The 23,600-nt window shown below is 45.4% G+C and overlaps 1 protein-coding gene across 5 annotated transcripts in view; it reads left to right on the top strand.

Annotated features, from left to right (window-relative positions):
- The first annotated feature begins 2,751 nt into the window (after nucleotides 1–2,751).
- Nucleotides 2,752–23,600, top strand: part of CRACR2A (calcium release activated channel regulator 2A) — a 139,691-nt gene continuing 118,842 nt past the window's right edge. For 3 of the 5 annotated variants that reach the window (XR_004956000.1, XR_004955996.1, XR_004955997.1), the window contains exons 1-2: nucleotides 2,752–3,005; nucleotides 19,212–19,372. The gene's annotated coding sequence lies outside the window, so the exon portion shown is untranslated. The other 2 variants (XR_004955999.1, XR_004955998.1) reach the window with 2 other exon arrangements.

The raw sequence follows: 23,600 nt of genomic DNA, 5'->3' as shown, positions 1-23,600 counted from the left end.
CCTCGGTACCTAATCGAGGTCACTGTCGCAGCACAGAGCATTGTGGCAAGCATCTGGTGGCAGGGTGGGCTAATATAGCCGGAGAAGGTGGCCTGATGAACCAAATTCTGGCCACGTCCTTGCCTTATACCCTACAATTATCCTGTTTCTGTCACAGCCTCTACCACACAGCAGTCATTGATTCCCCACCTGCCTCCCTACAAACCTGATAGCTCCAGGGAAGGCCTAGGTCCAGAACCAGCTGTACGACTTGCAGGGTCTAGCGCAAAATAAAAATGTAGGGCCCCTTGTTCCAAAATTGTTAACAATTTTTTTCAAGGTGACAGCAGAGCATTTAACCAAGCATGAGGCTTTTCAAGTGTTCAACTGCATGGGTCACATGCTCAGGAAGCTGGCCCTGCCTATCTTTTATTCATCATCTTGTAGTTGCTCAATAAATACTTTTTAAATTGAAGGGTTTGGGTTTCTCCAGAAATAGTGGATTAGGAGTCACGGAGCACTGGGAAAAGAAGAAGTGGAGAGCCTTACCCTTCCTGTATCCAAGGCTAGCTACATAGCCTGGGGCCATCAGTGAGTGCCTGCCCTGCCTCAGTTTCCCTATCTATACTAAGAAGAATCATTTTCACCCGCCTCTTCTGTGCTGTGTGTGAGAGTACAAGCTGAACTTTCAGCTCTTACATGCAGTGATTCTGTGATTCTGAGGGAAGCCATAAGGTATGGCGTTCTGTGAATGGAAATGCCAGGCAAATAGAAGACATTACTATAAAAGACATTACCAAAGATATGGTGAGTGTTTGTACTGTGAAATGTCTAAGTGTTCTGAGATGGATTAAAGGACCATTGTTTTTCCACCCTATGAGATAGGTGTAGTTAGATCCAGAAACATGTGGAGTGGTGTTCCATCTCATGATGGGATTTGACAAGAAACAGAATGGTGTCAGAGACAAAAAGCACATGGAGTGTGGTGAGAAAACCAGCCCCCGACATTTTTTAGAGGAGTCGCAACCTTTCTAACCCTCATTACCTCACCATGAAATAATACAATTAATAACAAAAATATTGATAACAGCAAACACATTCGCCATTTTTATGTACCAGCTACTGTTTTAAATCCTTTAAAGATACACACTCACTTAGATCTTTAGAATAACCCTATCATGCAGGAACTGTTACTGTCCACATTTTACCTATGAAGAAAAGTTATTTGACATGGCCATAGCTGACAGGTTAGAGCACCAAGGTTCAAATCGGGTCTTTGGCTTCAAAATGAGTATTTAACCATTAGTATCTTAATCCCTCATGGGACTGTGAGGAGCAAATGAGCATCAACATGTGGAATTGCTTTAGAAGTAAAAGACAATCTCAACCTGCAAGATAATACGTAACAATAATAATTCATAACAACAATAATAGCAATGGTAGATACCTCTGATGACATTTGGTTTCTCCAGCCTTGGTTTTTTCCTTTGTAAGAGGGGGGTGGGTGGGTTTTGCATCAGATAATCTCTAAGATTCCTTTCATTTCTCAGATTCTGATATTCAGGATGCTCTTTTCTTCACACAGGGCTGAGAGGAGGGCAGGCTATCAAATGCAGCCTGTTTTGCTAGCTAGAAGGCCAGCCCTGAAACTTGTGTGCTTGGGAAACACTGAGAGTCAGAGGTGGAATGCAACCCGCCCTGACCTTGGGATCAACACAAGCAAGCATACCTCAGAACAGGAACACAAAAGACCAATGTATAAGGCGAGGGCTCCAGAAGGAGGGTTGGGGAAGTGCCCTAACACCTCCTTAAACTGTGGTGGGAAGTGTGGGGGTGGGGACTGAGGGGTGGGGGGTCTGGTGAAGCCCTTCTGCTGGGGTGGGTGGGTAGAGGGAAGCTGTGGGCTAGTGGCTGGCTACCTGGGTTTCAAGGACAGGAAAAGACACATCATAGAGATCTATGATAGCTGCTCAATAATGGTTATTTCTATCCCCTCGGGAACAGGGCTTAGTGTGGAGGGAGGGTGAGCAGAAGGGAGGGAAAGGGGATCCTAATATATACAGGAGTATTAGAGCACAGGCTCAACAAGAAGGCGCTGGGCTCCTCTGTTGGGGCCAGTGTCTGGGGAAGGATTCACTGAGAAGGACATTTCAGTGAGGTCTGGGTGGATGAAGAGTATTTTGACAGGCAGGGAAGAAAGGGCAAAGGCATTCCAGGCAAAGCCAGAACTCCAAGCAGCCTGTGTTTCCAGAGCAGGGTTACATGTGTGTTTGGGGAAAACAGGGGTGAAGCTGGAAAGTTAGCCTGTGGCCAGAGAGCCAGCATGGAGGGCCTTTTATACCAAGCTGAGGATTATACCCTCAGCCTGACTGCCTTGGAAGTTCTTTGAAGATTTATGTAAAGCATTATTAAAAATACATATTGGATGCTTTTTTATTATACAAACATTCATGCCCACAGAAGAATATGTAGAAGAGACAGAAAAGTATAAAGAAGGACAAAATCCTCAGAACAGCTGGAGTAGACCGAGATGATGGGAGTTTTCCAGGATGCATAACCTAGATGCCACTTCTCTTCCGTGGGCGCTGGAGGCCCCAGACTAATTCCCCCCTTGTAGAGAAATGCCGGGCTCTGTAACCTGTAAACATTCTGGAACCAGGGCGAAGGGCCTAGGAGGACTCTGAAACAGAGGGGCCCACCAGCCCAACCAGTGGGGCGGGCTAGGTCAGCAGCAGCCCCGCCCTCCCCACCCAGGCTCCCTGGCAGTCTGAGGTCTCCTCCTGCCGGCCCGGACACCACCGCGCAGTGTGTGCAGATCACGGAGGGCGCCCAGGGGTTGGCGACCGGCAGCGCGGGCTCCCGGGCGGGCGCTGTCTCCACTTCTGCGCCGCCAGAGACTAGTCCAACCCGCGCGGGTTCCGGGCAGGGAGAATCAGGCGGAGCAGCCGGCGGGGCAGGCGGCTACCTGACAGCTGTGAGGCGAGCGGCAGCGCCAGCAGATAGAAGGGAAGGCGGCAAACCCCAAGGTACGGTGGAGGACTGGAGGACGGTTGCCGGGTGGGCGTCCTCCCAGCCCCCTCCGCCCGGTGCCGCCCCAGAGGCCGGCGCTTCCTGCCTGCTTCTCCCTGGCAGCCAAGAGTGCGCCTATGTGTGTACAGCACATGGAGTTCCTGGGAGGGCCTGCCGGAGACTGTGCAACACTGTACAACGCGAGGGGGAACAGCTGGACTCCCGACCCCTGTCCCCAGGCCTGGCCTGGCCCTTGATCCCTTCTCTCAGATAATCCCGTCTGCTCAGAACCCTGAGGGGGACTGGAGGAGGGCGGAGGAGCACTGGGGCTCAAATCAGGAGGGGACCTCGGGGACCCTTTGGCCACATCCAGCCTGTTTTACAGATTCGGAAACCAAGGCTCGGAGGTGAAGAGACTGGCCCAGGGTCACTGGTTTAGAAACCAGAACTCCTCACTTGCAAGTCAGTGCTGCTAGGAGCCCTTGCCACGTGGGCCAAGACAGCAGCGGGGCTGTTGCCAGTGCATAGAAACGAAGAACCAGGAGACACAAAGTCAGAAAGACAGAAAAGAGTCGCAAAGAGAACCTCCCAGAACAAAGGAAGAAGGTCAGGAAATGGGCTGCTACTGGGGCTGCACTTCCTCCCTGGCCCCATTCGTGCTGTGGTCTGGCGTGTGAGTCAGCCGGCCTCGCTGACTATGGTTCAGGTGTGTGTGTGTGTGTGTGTGTGTGTGTGTGTGTGTGTGTGTGTGTGTGTACATGTGTGTATGTGTGCATGTGCACACGTGTGTATGTGTGTGTATGCATGAGGATGCAATGGATCTACCCAAGCATGTGGCAAGGCTCTCTCTGAATCCATTTGTCCACTTACACACAATGCACTTGGACAAGGGAAAACGTAGTATTAATAGGTGATGTGGTGAAGAATGTTGTTTGGGATCAGAAGGTTAGAATTCTTGGAATGGTGGTGAGGAATGTTGGAAAGCCTGGAGTGTTAGGCTAGGGAACTTGAACTTCATTATTAGGCTCAGGATATTTTCATGGTTTCTGAGAAGGGGAATGGTGTTATTGGGGCTCAGAAGGACTTGGCATTTGGCAGCAATATTTGAGATGTGCTAACAGTAAAGGAAGCTGCAGGAGGAGAACCCGGGAGGGAGAAGATTGCAGTGACTACGTGGGGCTGAACAGAGCTGTTGGGAATGGAGAGGAAGGGGCAGGACCAGAGACATTGCTAAAAGGGATGTGTGGAGAGGAGGAGAAATAGTCTGTTACGGGCCTGGGCCTGTGGTAAGGCATTTTCCGACATGATCTCATTTAATCCTCCCAAGAACATTATGAGGGGATTATTACCTCTACCCATCTTGCAAAGGAGGCGACTCAGAGTCAGAGAGGTTAAACAACTTGTCCAAGGGCACACAGCAAAAAAAGAGGTTGGGCAGGGATTTGAATCCAGAGACAGATGGAATAGATTTACTCTGGTAGCTGAATAAATGTCAGAGGCCAGAGCAGAGGGGGAGACCATGATGATGGAGATTTGGGCTCCAGTGCTGGGCAGGGAACCCCAGGAGTGGGGTCAGGTTTGGTAGTTGATTGGAGATATGGGAGCCTGTGATGGCACCATGCACGGGGATGGGGACTGCAGTGGCTGTTGGTTCTTGTACTCCCTGCCTCGAGGCTCCTTGTGAATTTGCTGAGAGTGTTCTGGGGAAGCAGGGCCCAGCCTGCAGGCTGCTGGGATGCTGGAAGGCAGCTGAATGAAGTTGTGCTGAGGTGAGGGAGGCTGGTAGAGGGATCCCCCCGGGATCGAGCAAGTCGGTCACTGAATCCATATCACTCCTTTACTTTTCCTTCACACGAAACAACTGCATAGTCTTAGTGCACAGAAGACTCAGGCTTTGCCATGACTCCTTGGACAGTAATTAGTTTAGGTTATCATATTGTCTCAGGCCTTGTTTCCCTGCTATGTTTGACCTATAAAAAGGGCCAGATGAGTTCTAAAGATGTAATTACAGACAATTGTGGAATTTCATAACTGCCATTTCAGGATCCTAAGAATAGGGCCAGGGCCTCTTACAATGTCATAGGATCCGATGAGCTAGGGACAGGTGTGCCCTATTTTATAGATGGGGAAACTGAGGCTTCAGAAAATCATGGTCTTCACCACTGGCTGGTTAGTGGCAGAGAATGGTAGAGACCCTTGAGTTTCTGGCTCAGGTTTTGTTCTTACCAGCTGCTTGGAGAGCAGCCTCCAGCCTCCCCCATAAAAGAGCCCTTGGGGTGATTTTCATAGGCAGGTTTTGTCATTGGATGGACCATTTCAAGCTATTGTTCTCTTTTTTCCCCTTTAACAGAAATTCACACACATACACAAAATGCCACATTATTTCCATACATCTGTCTAGTGGTCAGGTAATTTCTTTGACATCTCAAATCGTTTCCTTTCCTCTAAGAGAAATTTGGTAAAGCATAACTCAGGTAGAGAGCCAGAAAGTGTCCCATCCAGGTGTGCAGGGTCAGCAGTAGCCCTCAGTAAAGTCAAAATGTGCCTGTGTGTGCTCCTGGCACCCTGAGGCACTGACGGGGAACAAGCAGGAAGGAAAGGATGGATGGCTGTGGGAGAAGAGGAAGGAGAGGGAAAGACAAAGTGAAGAGAAAAATGAAGAAAGGAACAACTGAGTCGATGGCACAGGTACTTCAGTGGCGTGGGCAGAGCTGTCCCGGGGACATACACTTTGGGAACTTGGCTTCCCAATACTCAGAGAGGCAGCACAAAGCAGGGAGATAACCAAATGGACAGAAGAAAGACAAGAGCCAGTCAGCCTTAGAATTTATCATGCAACCTGTCCACTCTTGAAAGAGAAAGGGAGAGTATTAATAATGGTGCTGGGACAGAAGGCGTAAGCTGGCTGTCCTGGCACACTGGTCATCCTCGGGACAACCAGTGCGCATTAAGTGCCTGACGCGTGCTTGCTCTTTTAAGCTTCACTACAACTCAATCGTGTAGGTGCTGCTATCGTTCCCATTTTATAGAAAAGTTAACGGAGGAACAGAGAAGCAAATATCATGCCCACAGTCACACAGCCAATACATGAGAGAGGCGGGATGGGAACCAAGGCAGTGTGGCTAGGCCAGTGCCCATGCCTTCAGGATCACACTGCCCTGGCCCTCTACTCATCAGCAGTACTGAGACTGAGCGAACTCCTCTGCCTCCTTCCAGGAAACGGCAGTGACATTTTGGGGTTCAGTTTCTTTCTGGATGCTGCTCTCAGTGGCCAGTTCAGCATGACTTCATCTGTATAAAGAATGAGTTTGTGGTTGAGGCTGAGGTGCTGGTGCGGGGTCAGGGTAAGCACTCTGTAGGTTTTGTCTATAGACTCTGCACCTTGCTCAAACCAGCCTTGGCCACAGGTCTCTAATTTCTGATTCATTCTTGCCTCGTACCCTCTCTGCCCTTTCAGACTAAATCACTGAGGATGCACAGACTGGGTTAGAAAGAGGAAGATCCTCATGAAGGCCAATGTTGGGAATGGGTTTCTGAAGGCCCTCATCTGCCTAGGGTAACTCAAAGGGTCACTGTCTGATGGACAAGGGTACATGCAGGGTCTCACCTAGCTTGAGGAATACAGAATTTCCTTTGTGACAGATTCTTCCAGAGAGTGCATTCTCTTTATCAGTTTGTTTTGGCTCTCAGCCCTAACTTCCTTCAAATGTCAGCAGGGCTCTTTTTTTCCCTGGTCTGCTTGTTGACACATCCTGGATGGGCTGGCCGAAATAGGGGCAGAGCCTGGCCCTGGGTGATGTTCCAGGCCTTTTTAGGAGATGCAGGGAGGTCAACAGACAGGCTTTCCAAGCGGTTCAGAGTCCAAAGGCCTCTGTCCCTACCAAACCTGTGCTGAAGACCCCTTATTCATGAAACATAGGTGTCCTGCCCAGGAAAAAATGTATGGCTGGTGGGCGGGAGGGAACTGTGCCTTATGTGAGAGAGCTCCAGCAGTGTGGCTGGATTGGCTCAGCACCCAGCCCTCTGCTCTTGGAGCTCCCCTGGGTCCATGCAGTTCTGTGCTGTGCTGGGCTTGGGGGAAAGGTGAGAAGGGCGAGTCTTAGCACATGTGCTATGGGCGTGCCAAGTCCTGATGGGACCAACCCTGGGACCTCCCAAGCCTGCATCTGCGTTTCCAGCCAGGCAGCTTCCTTAACCACCTTTTAAACTCACAGTAGCACTGGGGAAGTAGGAGGCTGGCTATAATGGCTCAATTACCAGTGCAGACAAGAGGAAAATCTCCTATTACCTGGGCGATTGGTTTATTTTCACTTTATTTACTTTAGCAATTGCTCAGTGTTGAGCTCCAAGATTTGCAGCTAGCCTGAGTTCTCCTAGCAAATACATGCACTTTGCCGCATTGAATCCACATAAGCACACACCCCCACCTCTGGTTTGGAAGATGGGATTGGTGCTGAGGGAGGGAGACTTACTTCTTGCAGACCCACCCTGATCACACATAGAACTTCAGGGACCCTATTCCCACTGCCCCCCAAAGCTGATGCACAGAAATGTACCAGACATGGCTGAGAGCTTGGCATGAACAAACGAACTCAATCCTTATTATAGCTTTGTGAGATCAGTACTGTTATTTTCATTCTCCCCATTTTATGGGTGAGGAAGACAAGGCTCCCAGAGGTAGAGTAACTTGCTGAAGGTTGCACAGCTAATAAGAGACTCAGCTAGAATTTGAACCCAGGCAGCCAGGCCTCAGGACTGTGTCCTCAACCATTCTTCAATCTGCCCCTCCGAATGCTGAGGTCAGGGCCCAGCTCTGTAACTGCTCGTATGTCCTCAGGATTCACCCTCTAAATCTGAATTTCTTTTCCCTTCAGTGAAATGAGAATAATTATCTGTTAGTTCATCCTGGATGAGCTCATGGGTGTGAAAAGCACCAATGGCGAAGGCTTACTGTGGTCCTATCAGCAGCGGTAGCTTTATCTATTATCTATGGAGAGTTTGCTGTTGAATTCTCTTTTCTGGGGTCCTCCTTTCCCTTGTTGGTCCTTGTCAGCATGCTAATCTTAGACCGAAATTCCCCAGAGGGCACGGACAGAATTACTCACTTAATTAACATATACGTGTGCTGATTAGGTGACCTGTGCCACCTCAGTGTCCCAGGGGATCTGGTTTAAGAAGAGAGAGTATATTTCCTTCAACCAGAATTCACAGTCCTCTTGGAGGGATGATCTGAAAAGATAATCAACGCTGTTGGAGTTTGTAGACAAGCAGAGTCAAGAGCATTTCTGTGGCTTCACAAAGGATGTGGGATTTGAGCTGGACTTAAAAGTCTGAGCAGACTCCGGACAGGCAGAGAGGAGAGCGGAAGCAGCAAAGGCGTGGTCCGTGACAGAGAACAGAGCACGGTAGGCAAAGACGTGTTGGTGGATGGCGAGAGGGTCCTCCTGCTTGGAGGCTCCCCGGAGGGGTGGATGTCACAAGCTCGCTTTTTCCAGCTTCTAGCTGAACTCTCCACCAGGGAGCTGCCCATAGGGTTTCTAATAACTGGGAAGTTGGGGAACGATCAGCTGGGTCCTAGTGTGGTCAGGCCCAGGCCATGGACATTTGCAGTAGAAGTTTCCTGAGGCACAGAGACAACCCTTTACCCCCTTGGCATGGTAGAACCAAGCTAACATGCCCTTCTGGGGCCATGAATAAGGTCAGGTCATGGTGCAGGAGGATAGAGACACTGGCCAGAGAGATTACACCTATCTTCAGCCAGGGTTTGTTTTTCTGTGGGGAAGGAGGAGGTGGTTTGTCAAAGCTACTCTTTCTATAACTTGAGCAGGAGTGAAAGTTAGACTTTCTTCCCAAAGGCAAGGGTTTTCTGAACTAGACAGCAGCACCACCGCTCCCACATGGGAACATGCAGGGGGAAGGGGCGGCAATCCTTGTGTTAGGGAGCTTCCATGTGCTTTACGGTCAGAAGTTACTGTTGGGAGATACCATCAGAGAAGACAGATTGTTCCGCATAAGAATCTCAAGATCTTTCTCTGGTGTCATGGTCTGTGGTGGCTTTTGGTTTCCAAGTCTTCCAGGAGCTTGTATTAAGGTGGACTTCCTGGGTAAGGAGAGCTCCACACAATGGAGATCTTGACTTGTGGGGCCTTCAGTGTGGTGTCTGGGGGCACCCTGCCTTCCCCACAGAGTCCCATGGTTAGAAGGTGACCCCAACTCTCCTTTACACTACTTTTGTTTCAGTGTCTAAAGTGAACTGAGAGTTGGGTTTAGGGTATATTGTTCTGTTTTTTATTTTCTTTGGTAACTTAGACTTTTTTTACTGGAGTAAAATATACATGACGTAAAGTTTACAGTTTTAATATTTTAAAGTCTACAGTTCAGTGGCGTTAAAACGCATTCATGGTGTTAGCAGCCGCCACCACCATCTCCAGGGCTTTTTTCATCTTCCCAGCTGATCGGGCTCGGTATTAACCCTAGCACCAGAGAGTGCCCCAGCCTCTCTGTCTCACTGTCCTTTGCCATCAGAGGCCATTTTTACTTGGGCAATCTTTCTGCTCGTTTCTTGTTACTTTCTGGTTTTTAATTCTCTGCTTCAGCCAGAGGAGCTTCTGTGAGTCTGCCCCTTTTGGGGGGGCCAGGTTATGCGCTAAGCGCCTTTTATAGCACCTCATACATTTCTCCCAATGGTCCTCTAAGGTGGTTATTATCATCTACTTTTTCCCGATGAGGAAGCAGCATCAGAAATGTAACATACGTAAAGGCATAGTAATTTCAGAGCCCGGATTTGACTCTGGACTCTGATCCTTTCTTTCATCCAGATGGTAATATCATTGTACAGAACCAAGTACAGCCAGCCATGCCTCACACATTGGTGTCTACTCTAGAAGTTTTCTCGAATCTGCATGGATTTGGGTATGTGTTCTATGAACCTTCTTTCATTAGGCTTCTTAACTGGAGCCTTTAGCCAAAAGAAAATTTGCTTGAAATTAGCTTAATTACATACATAGATAAAACACTAATGGAATTTATGAAGCAACTAAATTAAGCTTTTCAACCAATTACATATGTACTATAAAAGTGCGAGTTTCGCTTTGACTGCCCCAGGCAGAGAGATGGCAAGTCTTCTTGGGCCAGCAGGGGCTTGGTCACAATGTCTGTTCTTGTTCTTGATCGTGATCAGTTTTGTTTTTCTGTCACCCTTGGTGTCCTGCTGTAGCTTGACTCTGTATTTACTTGGGGCAAGGCAGAGTATTCCTAGGGTGTGATTATCCTGGCTGTAAATAATGGCTAAGTTTACCTCCTGTTTCTCCAGCAGGCATTCTTTCTAGCATTTTTATCTTCTGCAGTGTGTCTCTGGCACATTTCTTATTGCTTGTCATGACCCTCTCTGTGGACTGTACTAGCTCCTACCGTGCATCCTATACTCAGATTTTTGGGGTTCATCTTTGTTTGGGGTTCGGGGTTCTGGCTTCAGTAGGTGTGGCTTTAACTCTGGAAATGAAGCCAGCTAGAGAAGCAGCAATGCACCCTGCAGACTTTCACATGGGCCCCATTCATAATTTATTTAGTACCAGTATGTGCCAGGCTGCTAATTTAGGACTCAGCACCCCCATTTTACAGACAGGGAAACTGAGACTCAGAGAAGTTAAATAAATTGTTTGAGTTCTGAATTTAAACCACTTCTGGTGTAGACATCTACATCATGGACACCCATGCTGTTGATCCCTGTCCACCAGACTAGCTCCCTACAAAGGGCTGAGCCCTTGGTTTGTGGGGTCTGCTTGATGACAGAATTCTGTTAACGCACATGTGAAATGGGAGCCAAATCCCCTGACTCCAAATTAGGTGAGCTGCCCCAGACACAGGCCATTCAGAAATATAAGGGTAGGGCCAATTGTACTGCAATTTAAAAAAAATCTGCTATAGAACTTCCTTTTTAAAGAATGTAATTTCAATGCATTTAACCACAGCTTGAATTAGAAACAAAGATACAAAAAAGAACTGCTAAGTGAAATGAATGTTAATGAAAAAAAATTACTAGGCCTACATTATGTAATCACACATTGCAAACAAAAAAATTTTTTTAAACCAGGCCCCATTTACTGGAGTTAGAAATAGAATAGAAGCTCTAATTTGTACTGAATAGCAATCACGTTATACCACATACTGCATCTGAATTTTCTGATACTTTAGGGATAAATCAATGCGGTTTTATTGGACGTAAAAGCCAAGAAACAAAAAAAACCTCAAAAAACAGAATGGATCAACAGATACTTATTGAGCACCTATTGTGTGCAGTGCATTGTTCTGGGAGAAAAAAAACGAAGGCTGTAATACTTCCTTTGACACACACGTGACTATTGCCAAGGGAGCAGGACAGATGGTATGTGCTTTAGAAAGAAATAGGTTTTGGAGACGTCTTAACCAGGTGGGTGAGAACTGAGCTAGACCCTTGAGGATAGTAGAATTCAGCTGACAGGTGCTGGCAGGGAGTCTTGGGAGGATGTTCCATGAGGGTCCTTAAGTCCCTTTTAACAGTGTCTGAGAACCAGTCTGCATGGAAATTGAACCAATGAAGTTCTATCCAGGCTGTAAGGCGTGCCTCAACCCTACCAATAGGCTTACGTCCTCCAGTGCTGGCCTTCACCAACAATTTACCATTTTAAAAATGTAAGGAGCCAGGAGGCGATTCCGGATTCTCTGATCTTCCTCCTCCAAGTAGACAAGGATGTCTTCTAAAATCAAGCACAGCCGGCCCTGCCCAGGCATATGAGTGTCCACTCTGGTAGGTCTCTAGAATCTGCGTGGATGTGGGTTTGATGGTCCATGCTCCGTTAGAATGGAAATGGTGTTTAGATCCCTGTGGAAGGTGCTGCGGGGCTGTGGAGTGGAAGGAAGCAGGCGGGGTCACCCTTGGAGACTCACCCTCTTCATACAAAGTTATCCACCAGGAAAGCTTACCAAAATAGACCGAGAGGGGAAACCCAGGTGATAACTCTTTTTAACAGCAGGCTCACTACTGAATTCTTTCAAGTCTGCCGCCTGATTTCTCTTTAGCCCTGGTTATACAGCCAAAGGCAGCTTTTCACAGATTACCACATCTGAGGCCTGATAACAGTGGTTAGTCCTGGCCTCTTTGCCCCTTGCCTGCCTGGGCTTCTGGCTATCTACCCTGGCCCAAGGCTGGCCAAGCTATCTCCTGGGCTGGGCTGGCCCAGAGGCCCTTTAGAAAGAGATGGTAATAGCACAGTGACGGTTGTGGCTGATTGGCTTGCCCTCATTCAGAGAACACATGTGTCCACTCTGCTGCCGACGGCAGCCTGTGAACTCCAAGCTGATTGGGGTCTGATAAGTGCTTCCGAGTGTGTGTTTTCTTGTTCTGGGCTAAGACACAAACTGAGAGACCAAGCCATGCCTCCTGTTCTCCTGCCCTGCACCTTCTGAATGTAAATGCCAACCTGATGGAAGTCCTGCTGTGGGCCTCATAGAATGCAGTTCTCCCAGGACCTGGCCCAAGAGCGGTAGCATAGCCGGACAGGCCAGAAAGCTCAGGCAGGCAGTTGTACTTGGCAGCAGGTTCTGGCAAGAAGAGCCTTTTCACTTGCTCATTGTGGGCCTCAGCTGCCTCATCAATAAAATAATTGCCCCTCATAGCTCTTAGGTGTGTCATAATGGTAGAATGAAACAGTGACAATGTGAAAGTACTTTACCAAGATAAAGCCTTTTAAATAGAGGCAGCTTATATTTTTTGCAGCCAAGTAATTTCCATCCATTCATTGGATTGGGTTAAATTAGCCATTCGCTTCACATGTCATTATAATAGGTCTATGGGGTGTTGGCTCAGGCCTCAACTCCTTTAACCAGTAAGGTGTGCTGCACAGTGAGACTGAGGCTCAGCCAGCAGCTGGTAGTTCAGAACTGTGCAGCCTGCCAAGCAAGACTCTCAGGTGGAGGTGGGAAGGGTCTGGGCTGATTGGGGTCTTGCTTCCATCCAAAACAACATAGAGATGCCTGCAAAGCTAGTGAGAATCTGAGGCTTTGGAATCTTTAAGAAACAATCCACAGTATGTCCTAATATCCAGAGCTTCTGCCCACCCTTTGCAAATATTTGCTCAGGGGTGTGGAGAATGGAGGTAACCATGGATAAGAAAGGCTGGAGGGTGATGGGTGTTAGCTAGTGTGATGTGTGTGGTCGGACACCCCTCAGCTTGACTTGCTGTAGATTTAAGTCAACCCTCATTCACTGAGTACTTCCCTGAGCTATGAGATGGGACTGTTGTTATACTTAATTTAATGTAGAGGTGAGGAACTTGGAAGCTAAGCAACTTGCTCAGGGTCACAAAACCAATATGTGTAGAATCCGAATTCAAATGCAGGCACTTGGACTGCGGAAACCCTGCTCCCGACGGCGAGTTGTGCAGTCGACCCTTGAACAACACGGGTTTAACTGCGCAGGCCCACTGACACACGGATTTTTCAACCGACCTGCACACTTCAAACCCATTGTCCCAGGGGAAACGCCTAGTCTGGACATCTATGCATGCATGGATTTTCAACCGCACGGGTGGTGGGCACCCCTAACCCCCAAGTTGTTCAAGGGTCAGTTGTACCTGGTGATGATCCTTCACATTGACAAAGCTCTTTGCAGTCTACACAGCTGTCCCAGACTCTTTACAGCAGTGCAAATATGTGAGCATTATGCTGCCTATTGTAACCCAGCAGTGCATATTAAATGAAATTATAATTGAAAACACTTAGTAAATTGTAACATGTTCTACAAATATAATACAATCATTGCCTTCGAGGTGAAGAAGACATAGGTAACAAATGTCAGAGTAAGGATGCCAGCCCAGGTCTAAGAACTTCAGGAGCAGCGCTATTTGTTTCCTTGACACTGTCAAGGAGAGATTGGTTCTGGGTTTATCTGTCTTCCCACCCCTTCACCCACCAAATTGTTGCCAAATGAAAATTAGTCAGAGAACTTTTTTTTAGCAGCTTCATATTGCTTTGGCTTCTTTGTCCTTAATGAAACAGAGCGCGTAGTCAAGGATAGAGCTAGGGAGGATGTCTCAGCACTGATATTAGGGTGCAGAAGCTGCAGCAGGGGGATCATTTGTCTGTTGCTATCTCCTAGTTGGCAGGAGAGCCCTAGGGAGGGGTTTGGGCAGGATATGCCATTTTGCCCTGTGGATGGGCCAACTTGTATTTTATGACTTCATAAAACTGTGAACACAAATTATTTTAAAACTGGAATCCAGGATATAACCCTGGGGCTTATGAGTACATATGCAGTGTTTGTTTGTTTGTTTGTTTAATAAATCATAAATGTTTTGTTTGGAAGATCTTAGGCTTGATACTGAAAAGACAAAAAGAAAACAACCACTAAAGTTCAGCCCTATAGTGTAGATTCACAAAATACGAAAAAGGGCCAGAATTTTATCTTGCACCTGAAGTAGAGGGGGCAATTCTTTGTTGCTATCAATATCTTACATATTTGTTTATTCATTAATTTTTGAAGAGATAAGAGTCACATTTCTTCTATACCTTCTAGATGCAGAGTCTATGTTAAAAGCATTTATACGTGTTTGCTCATGTATTCCTCACAGAAACCTTGCATAAGTGGCATCATTATACGAATTTTTAAGATAAGGATATTAAAATTATGAGAGATTAAGTAACATGATTTAAATATTCCAGGTAGCAAGAAACCACAGCGAGATATGAATATAAACAGGTCTGACTCCAAACCTCTGTTATTTCCTCAACAACAGACTGAGAAAATTCATGTTCATTTCCTTTGTTCTTCATTCCTTCTTTAATCTCAGATCTTCCATCTAGAATCTCTTTCTTCCTATCTGAAACGCATCTTTTAAAAATATCCTTTGATGAGGGTCTACTTGTTTTAAACTCAGTTTTGTTCATTGGATAATGTCTTAAATCTCCTTATTCTGAAAGGAAATTTTCTTTAAGTGTAGCATTCTCAGATGACAGTTACTTTCTTTTAGCACGTTGAAGGTATTCTGGCACTGTCTTCTGTCTTCTAATCACTGAAAGGTAACTTGTCTTTTCTTTCTGGCTGCTTTTGAGTTACTTTCTTCGTCTTTGGTGTTCTGCAGTCTCACTGACCTGTAACTGGTGGTGGATTTTCTGTTTATTCCTATTGAACTCATTGGCATGCTTGAATGTGTGTGTCGATATCTTTCCTCACTTTTGGAAAAATTTTAGCCATTCTTTGTTCAAGCATTCTTTCCTTTTTCCTTCTGGGATTCCAAATAGACATGTTAGCCATGATTTTTCATATCTCATTAAGCCTCTTTCATATTTTCTGAGTCTTTCTTTGCCTTCCTATGATGCATTTTGGTTAACTTATTTTTACCTAGCTTCCAGTTCACTACTTCTCTCTCAGACTGTATCTAATATGCTATTAAATCTGTTTACAGTACGTAATTTCAGTTACTTAATTTTTATTTCTAAAAGTTCTCTTCAGTCCATTTTTTTCAAATCATCTTGGTTATTCTTCATTTTTTTTGTTCCCTGCACATAGTTGAAAGCTTGTCTTTGACTTCATTAATTACATTGTAGTCATTATTATGTGAATAAAATTGACTATTATTATAGCCAGAACCTGGCTATATTCCATTATCTGAAGAAAGCCCTGGACAGTGAATCCTTTCTTTCTTGCCAGCTCATCAATGCTTTTAGAAATATTGTTTTACACACACACACACACACACACACACACATATTGTTTTATATATGTGTGTGTATGTATATATATGTTTGTGTATATATATACATTTATATACATATATATACATTTTTTTTTCAAGATTTTCAAGTTGTTTTCAGTGGAAGGGTTAATCTAAGAACTTAGCTTACCATACTACTGGAAATCAAAGTCTAGCATATTTATTTAAAATTGACAAAATGTGAGAGGGTAAAGTAATCAAATGGAGGTTGGCCTTTGGGACCTAGAATTCTCCATACTATACTGAATGCATTTTATGAACGCCCTGAACAGTGCATGAGGTTCTTTAATGAGAAGCCATTCATAGCATGGCTTGCCCAGACAGAGTGGCAGAGCCATGGAGACTTAACCTACTAGGCATCCTACCCCCAGAGGACATGACATCAGAAATAGCATGACAAAACAAGAAGAGGTGATTTTCAGGAGGCTTCCTGTTCAAAGGAATCATTTTATCTCTAAGGGATTAGAAGCCCTTTAGGAGAAGAAGGCTTGGAAGACTTGTTCCCCAGCTGCTGGTGTGAGCCCTACCAGAGCCACTAGGGCTTGGCCTTATCTCTACTTAGAATTCAGGGGTATGTGTTCTTCCATCTCAGTAGTCCTCTGTGAGTATTCAGAATATATGGAGAGGGAGTACAGAGTCCAAGATGGCCTCACTTCTCCTCCCCATTTACCACATCCAATCCCTCAGTTCTCTTGAGCACACCTTCTAAACAGCTCTAGAATCTGCTCATCCATACCTACTTACCTGCCACCACCCTGGTTCAGGACACCACCATCTCTTGCCTGTACTGTAATAATTTCCTAACTGATCTCAGTGTATCTACTCCCTATTCATCACCTTCTTCACCTAAATTCATTCTTCACAAGCACCCAAAGTCATCTTTTAAAAAAATGCAAATTAGATCAGGTCTCTTCCTAACTTTTAGGTTTTACTTCAGTGATTTCCTATGACTGCTTTGATGAAGTCCCAGATCCCTAACCTGTCCCACAAAGCTTTGTTTTCAAACCTTACTCCTAGCCACTCCTTGCCATGCTAACACTGTTCTACCACCTTGGTTTCCTTCTATTTCTTGAACATATGAAAGCTCTTTCTCTCTGCGGGTGTTTGTACCTGCCTTTCTTTCTGCCTAGAACATTCTCCATCCCCTTTCCTTTGCTCACTCCTAGTCATCTTGTGGGACCCAAGTGAAATGTACCTTCCTTTCCCTTGTCTTCTGTCTGCATTTGTCTTGTTGCTCTATGCTCCTGATCACAAGCATTCTATACGTCTTCACGTCTTCATCAGAGCACTTACCTCACTTGTGCTCCCATAATTATTTTTGTAGTTTCTGTTCATTACTTGTCTTCCCTACTGCGTGGTAAGAGCTGCTTCATGTATGCCCTGCTTGTCACTATATTCCTGTTACAAAACACAAATTCTGGCATGTATGTGGTGGATATTTCTCATCTGCAAAACAAATCTATGAATGAATCTGTGCCCATCCCTTCACTGGAACTGTTCTTGCTGAATTCACCTGTGATCTCTTCATTGCTAAAACCAGCGTTTCTTTTCAGTCTTCACACTTGACACCTCTATGTTTGAAACCAGTGTCAACCCTCTATTTCTTTCATTCTCCAACCTTTCTCATCCTTTGATTTTGAGATCTTTTTTCCTTTGTTTTCTTCTCTCTAAGCTCTGTTTCTGAGCCACCTTTGCTCTCTTGCTCCAGCCACCCCTTAAATGTTAGCATCCTGCATAATTCCAGACTTCATTCTTTTCTTCCTACACAGTTTGTGAACAGCCTTAACTTTATCTATGGCTTCAACCATCACACTTAAGCTGGTGAACCCCAAACCTATATACCCAGCCCTGACCCCACCTCTGAGCACCAGATCCTTCTTTCTCCTGGCATTCTAAATATTTTCAACCTATGTCCCACAGACACCTCAATCTTTACATTTCTCAAATGAAGCCAATCTTCTCAATCTTGTTTTTCCTCCAGCATTGTCAGTCTGGCTAAATAGTTTCACCGCTGACCCAACTTCTGAAGTTGGAAGCCATGGAATCGTCCTGGAAACCTCTGCCAGCTCTTTAGCCCATCTCCAACTGTTATCACATTCTGTCTTGAATCTGTTCTCATTCCTCCTTTCTCTGTACTGTCACCACCTCAGTGCAGCCCCTGCCGTTGCTGGTCTAAACCACGGCCCCGCCTCCTGTCTGGGTTCCCTCCCTCTGGCCTCTTCCCCCTCTGGTCCATTCCTAGCATTAGTGCCAGAGATCCCATCCCAAAGGCCAGAGCTCAATCATGCCACTTCCACCTTAATTCTGCTACACTTCCACCTTCCCTCCTAAAGCCTGTACAACAAAGCCTGTTCTCCTTAGATAATATGCAAGGTTCTTCACAATCTACCCCATCTTTCTTGCTGACTTTCCCCCACCATTCGTATTCCTCTGAATATGCCGTCCCTTCTCATTACATGTTTATAGTGCGGAGCAGGGCTTCTCAAATGTAAGCAGGCACCAGAATCACTTGGAAGGCTTGTTAAAACACAAAATGCTATAAACTTAACCCAAGAGGTTCTGATTTAGTAAGTCAGAATGAGACTCAAATCTGGATTTGTAGCAGGTTCCCAGGGGAGAACCATTGTGAGAGAACCACCAGTCAGTGACTACTGTGATAAAGAGTATGAGCCCAGGAGCACCACTGCCCAGGTTCAAATCCAGACCCTGCCACTCACTTCCTGTATCACTTAACCTCTTCATGCCTCAGTTCACTTTCCAACAAAATGGGCTAATATACCTCATAAGCTTAGGGGAGGCTTAAATTAGTCAATACATGGAAAGCATTAAAAACAGTGCTTGCTTCATTGTAAGTGGTCAGGAAATGTTAGCTGCTAGCATCATTTATTATCATTTATATTATTATTTATATCCTTGGTGGTGAATGTCTGCCTCTCTCACTCTTTTCTGCTCACAATTTCCTACTTTTCTTCAAGATTCAGTTTCTTTTCTGAGGCGGTTTTGCAATACCTCACCCCCAGGTCTTCCTCTCTCTCCCTGTGCTCACACACAGCACTGTGCACATTTTTGTTGTGGCATTTGGCACGTGGCACTTACCTCTTTACCAGAAGTGGTCTCTCACCCACAGTGCACTCTTCAAGGCTTCCTTTTTATGTACATCATAGGGGACTCTGAAATGTTTCTTAATTAAATAACTGGAATATATTGTAGAATTATTTCCTGTATGAAAAATATGGTAAAATGTGTCCAGTCTGGGGAAAGGACTGTGGTAGATATCCCTGTATCCCTGACACAGAGCACAAAATCTGGCATGTGGTAGAGAGTTCTCATATAAAGAACAAATCTGTGAAGTGTATTGGAGAAGTCACAGGATGAAAATTAAGTGACCTTAAGAGTGTTTTCTACTCTGAAAATCGATAACAAATTACTTGAAGTCAAGTGAGAAGACCTTTCCTCTGTCTGTCCCACCTGCAGGTCCTGCCCTGGCCACAGCCGACCTTCAGGAGACTGGTCTGGAGCCCAATCAGCTCATCAGATTGCTTGTCAAGGGTGGGGCAGCAGCAGCTTGTACTGTTCCTCATGAGCTCAGCCGGGGGCTCCATCTGGCACTCAGCACATCCACGTCTCATCTTAAGGTAAGAGCTGTAGGAGGATCCCTGGGGAAGCCAGACCCCAGAGACTTGGAATTCTAGGAGGGTTCAGTCAAGGTCTGCTGCCTCCCCTATTCCCACGTGTGTAACTGGACAGGAGGCTGGCTTATGGTAAAATCCAGAGGTTCCTAGAGGCAGGGTATAGTGGGAGCCACAACCTGCAAGAAGGCTGGATCAAATCAGCAAATGTTATGAATGATGGAACAGGAAATAGTACTTTTATAGGAGTCTCTGATTTCCTGTAGCACTATTAAAAACTGTTAATCAGCTTACCAAAGTGACTTCCCAAACCACTGGATCTTTTGTTTTCTGCATGTCAGATTCATGGGGAGCTGCAGAATAGATGTGTCTTCCCTCCAGGGTCCACCTTTCTGAATAGAAAAAGAAAGCTGTTAAGAAACTATTGAGAGAATCTTCCACCAAGGGTGGCATATAATGACCATGGATAGCAGTGGATAACCACAGTAGGCAAGAAGTTTGGTTCCATGCCAGAAGCAGTGGTGACAGCTTCTAGAAATTATTTATTAGCCTGACATTGGAAAGTATGTCCAGTTCTTCCAGACACATATATCAGGATCAGCTAAAATGAAATACAGTAGAAGACTGAGTCTAGGGCAGCACAGTGGGAATTAGTTACCAGTGACTTCTATGGCATCCACTGGGGGGTAAAGTAACACTTACTTGGTCATTATGAAATGTGTCATTGTATTTTACATGTCTGTCTTAAATCTTCAATAAGACTGTCAGCTCCTTGTGGGCACTAATAGAATATTTTATTTCTCTTATATTCTTCGCAAGGTCAGTACTCAGTAATTATTTGCTGGTTGATTTTTCACTGCATACCTATATAATAAAACTTGATTAGTCAAGGGCTTAGAATTTTCATTCATTTGGGTGGAGCTGTCATCAGTATCTATTGAGCACCCACTGAGACAGAACAGCATCAAGTACCTTTGTCACTTGAGCTGGCTTGAGTGTATTCGTTTCCCAGGGTTACCATAACAAAGTACAAAACAGAGTGATTTGAAACAACAGAAATTTATTGTCTCACAGTTCTGGAGGATAGACGTCTAAAGTCAAGGTGTTGTCAGGGCTCTTTCTCCCTCTCTAATCTGTAGGGCAATCCTTTCCTATCTCTGCGGAACTCTTGGCTGTTTGCTGGCAATCTTCAGTGTTTCTTGACTTGCAGCCGTGTAAATCAAACTCTGCCTTCATTGTCACATGGCATTATCTTAACATGACTATCTCCTTTCAGGGACACCAATCATAGTGGACCAGGGGCCCACCCTACTCCAGTACAACCTTGTCTTCACTAATGACATCTGCAATGATCCTATTTCTAAATAAGATCACGTTTTGAGTAATTGGGAGTTAGGACTTCAACACGTCTTTGTTTGGAGATCACGATTCAAATCAGAGCACTAAGTGAGCTCATTTGCAGAACATACACAGGCTAGGGGTAGATATTAACAGTGTCTCTTGGTGCTGACTGGGAGAGACAGGGAGAAGAGTGCAGGAGCACGTGTCCTCTGTCCTCTAGGCATTCTCTGGGCAAGTTTGCTTGAGCTGGAGCCCAGCGGGACACACCATGGTACTGTGCTCCATGCTTTTACCGCTCCCCCTTTTCACAGGACAAGTCGGGGAAAGGCCTCAACAGCCGGATACAAACAGATTGAGTTCCAGGCAGCCTTAACTAGGAGGGAAAGTGGAGGAGCACCACCTCGCCCTGTGAAAAGTTGCGTCCTCCTCCCCTAGAAGAGGAGGAGCTATCTGGCCCAACCAGCTCATTGTCAGGCAATTCAGAGAGAGTTCTAGATACTAGATACTGAACAATCTGCTTGTCTCCAAACCTAGTAAAACTGGGACTTCATGCTGCCAACTTTCTGCCTTCCACTTTAGGACTCCTTAGTGCAAAGGTTGTAAACCAGAGGCCTACAGGCCATTTGTAGCCTGTAGATGTGTTTTGGTTACAGAGGCTGGTATTTACAATGTTTTTACATTATTTTTTGAATAAGTGGTGTATTTACATACTTCAAAATTCATTGTAGAAAGACATCTAGTGAGATATTATCCTGGCCTCCATCTGCTTGTCCTGCCCCCTCCTCAGTAATAAAATCGCCATTTTATTACTTTCTTATACATGCTTCTAGAGTTTCTTATGGCAAATACAAGTCAGTACAAACATATGCTCTGCCTCTATCTCTTTCTTTCTTACATAATAATAGTATACTATACACACTGTTTTTCTACTTTGCTTTTTTCACTTATCCTGGCAATCTTTCCTATGAGTATGTGGAGAGCTTTCTCACTTTTCTTTCTTTCTTTCCTTCCTTCCTTCCTTCTTTCCTTCCTTCCTTCCTTCCTTCCTTCCTTCCTTCCTTCCTTCCTTCCTTTTAACAGGGACATGGTACTTCATTGTATGGTTGCATCATAATTTATTACACCAATCCCTTACTGATGGACACAGGTTTTTTCAGTCTTTCGTGTTTATTACAAGTAATGTTGCATTTTGTACTGTATCTGAACATGTAAAATTTTTGAAATCCCTTTGAATTATCAAAAGAACTGGAGACACTGAGTTCTAATAACTCTGTGTGGACAGCTGGTTGGATTAAGTAGCAGCTGTTTCTAAGGGTCCCTAAAATTAGGACTAGCCTGCTCCCATTTGACATTTTCCCACCGCCTCTTCCTACCTCTGTTCTATTAAGGCTGAGTGCTGACTAACATTGAGCATTTTTCTTATAGTAGATTCGGAAAGAATGGGAAATCGCACTTGTACACATGCTCTTCCAAGTAGAAAATGAAAACCAAGCAGGCTGTCTTTTTCAAGATGAAAAGGAGAAGGCAGATTTTTTTGTGGATGTGATTCTGCTACATTTGCATGTGATAAGTTGTCTCATCCGTGTTACTTGTCTGGGTATTTGAGTATGCAGCCTTGCTTTGTTATGTCCATGCCCTTCTCTCATCTCAGAGTAGAAGGGAAGGAACTCCACTTGCTGGCTGCTTTAGCACTGCCCGGGGAGCCTCTTGGAGACCAGCAGTAAAAATGAACAAGGCAGTCAAATGTAATTTTCTATTACATGTATTATCTCACCAAAACCCCATGAGGATGTGATATTCCTAATCCCATTTTATAGACAAGGAAACAGTAACAGAGTGAAGTTGCTTGACCAAGATCATAACTCATAAATGGCAGAACTAGTATCTGAAACCAAGAACTTCTGGCTCTAGAACCTGATGTTTTAGTCAATATATTATGCTGTCTCCAAAATTTTTTTTGAAAAGTGTGTGCCTAACAGTTATACTTTGAACCTTTTCAATTTGTTGTCTGTGGTTGCATAGTCATGACAAAGATAAGAGAACATCTCTGATAATGAGTGAAAGGTGACATGCTTCAGAGAAGGCATATAATGAGAATGAATTTTTGCTCTCCCCACAAAGACGATGGTTGATCCTTTATAGTCTGTCACATTGTATAGAGTAAAATTGGCTCCATTGTCCCCTTTGCTCTTTCAGTGCCCATAAGAGCAACTTCTGAATGCAAAGCATTGTGTCAGGTAGGAGAGATAAGATGCATGGGCTGTACCTGGTCCTTGGAGCCCAGTTATGACATGTCAACAGAAAGCTGCAGTGCCACCTGGTGAACGTGGCATTGGAGTGACATGGATATGTCAGGTTGGGTCCTGAATGTGATAAAAGAAATAAATTCACTGTGGGGTAACAAGGTGGGTGGTTTCCGGTTATCTTGGGTCTGCATCATTGCTTGACGAAAGAAGGAAGTGAGGACCGGAAGTGGAGGCTGTGAGCTAAGGTGTTGAGCCATCTTTCTGCCCACAGCCCAGGGTGAAGGTGGTAATGGCTGGGCTCAGTCAGGGTGGAAAGGTGGGCTGAAGGAAACCTCCTTTCCCCTTTGCTGTTCCCCATCTCAGCTTCTCTCATTCCTAGTCATCGGTTTAACTGACGAGCTGGGCTGCTTCCTTATGGGGCACTTACCTCGAGAGTTAGCATCTCACTGGAGGGCAAGTCCCTGTTCTCCAGTGAAGGACCCAGCTAACTGAATCGGAGTGGGGGGTGGGGAGACTGTTGTGGGTGAGAATCAGGAGGGCACAGTTCAAAGATCACCATATTCAACTTTTGAAATCACACCTCAACAGAAGTGTTTATGCGTGGGGGCTTCTTGTCACAGGGAAGCTTCTTATTGTTGCTTTTTATC

The sequence above is a fragment of the Rousettus aegyptiacus genome, unplaced genomic scaffold (genome assembly GCF_014176215.1).
Source record: "Rousettus aegyptiacus isolate mRouAeg1 unplaced genomic scaffold, mRouAeg1.p scaffold_m13_p_2, whole genome shotgun sequence".
Taxonomy (NCBI): Eukaryota; Metazoa; Chordata; class Mammalia; order Chiroptera; family Pteropodidae; genus Rousettus; species Rousettus aegyptiacus.
This window is presented reverse-complemented; position numbering and strand designations above follow the sequence as displayed.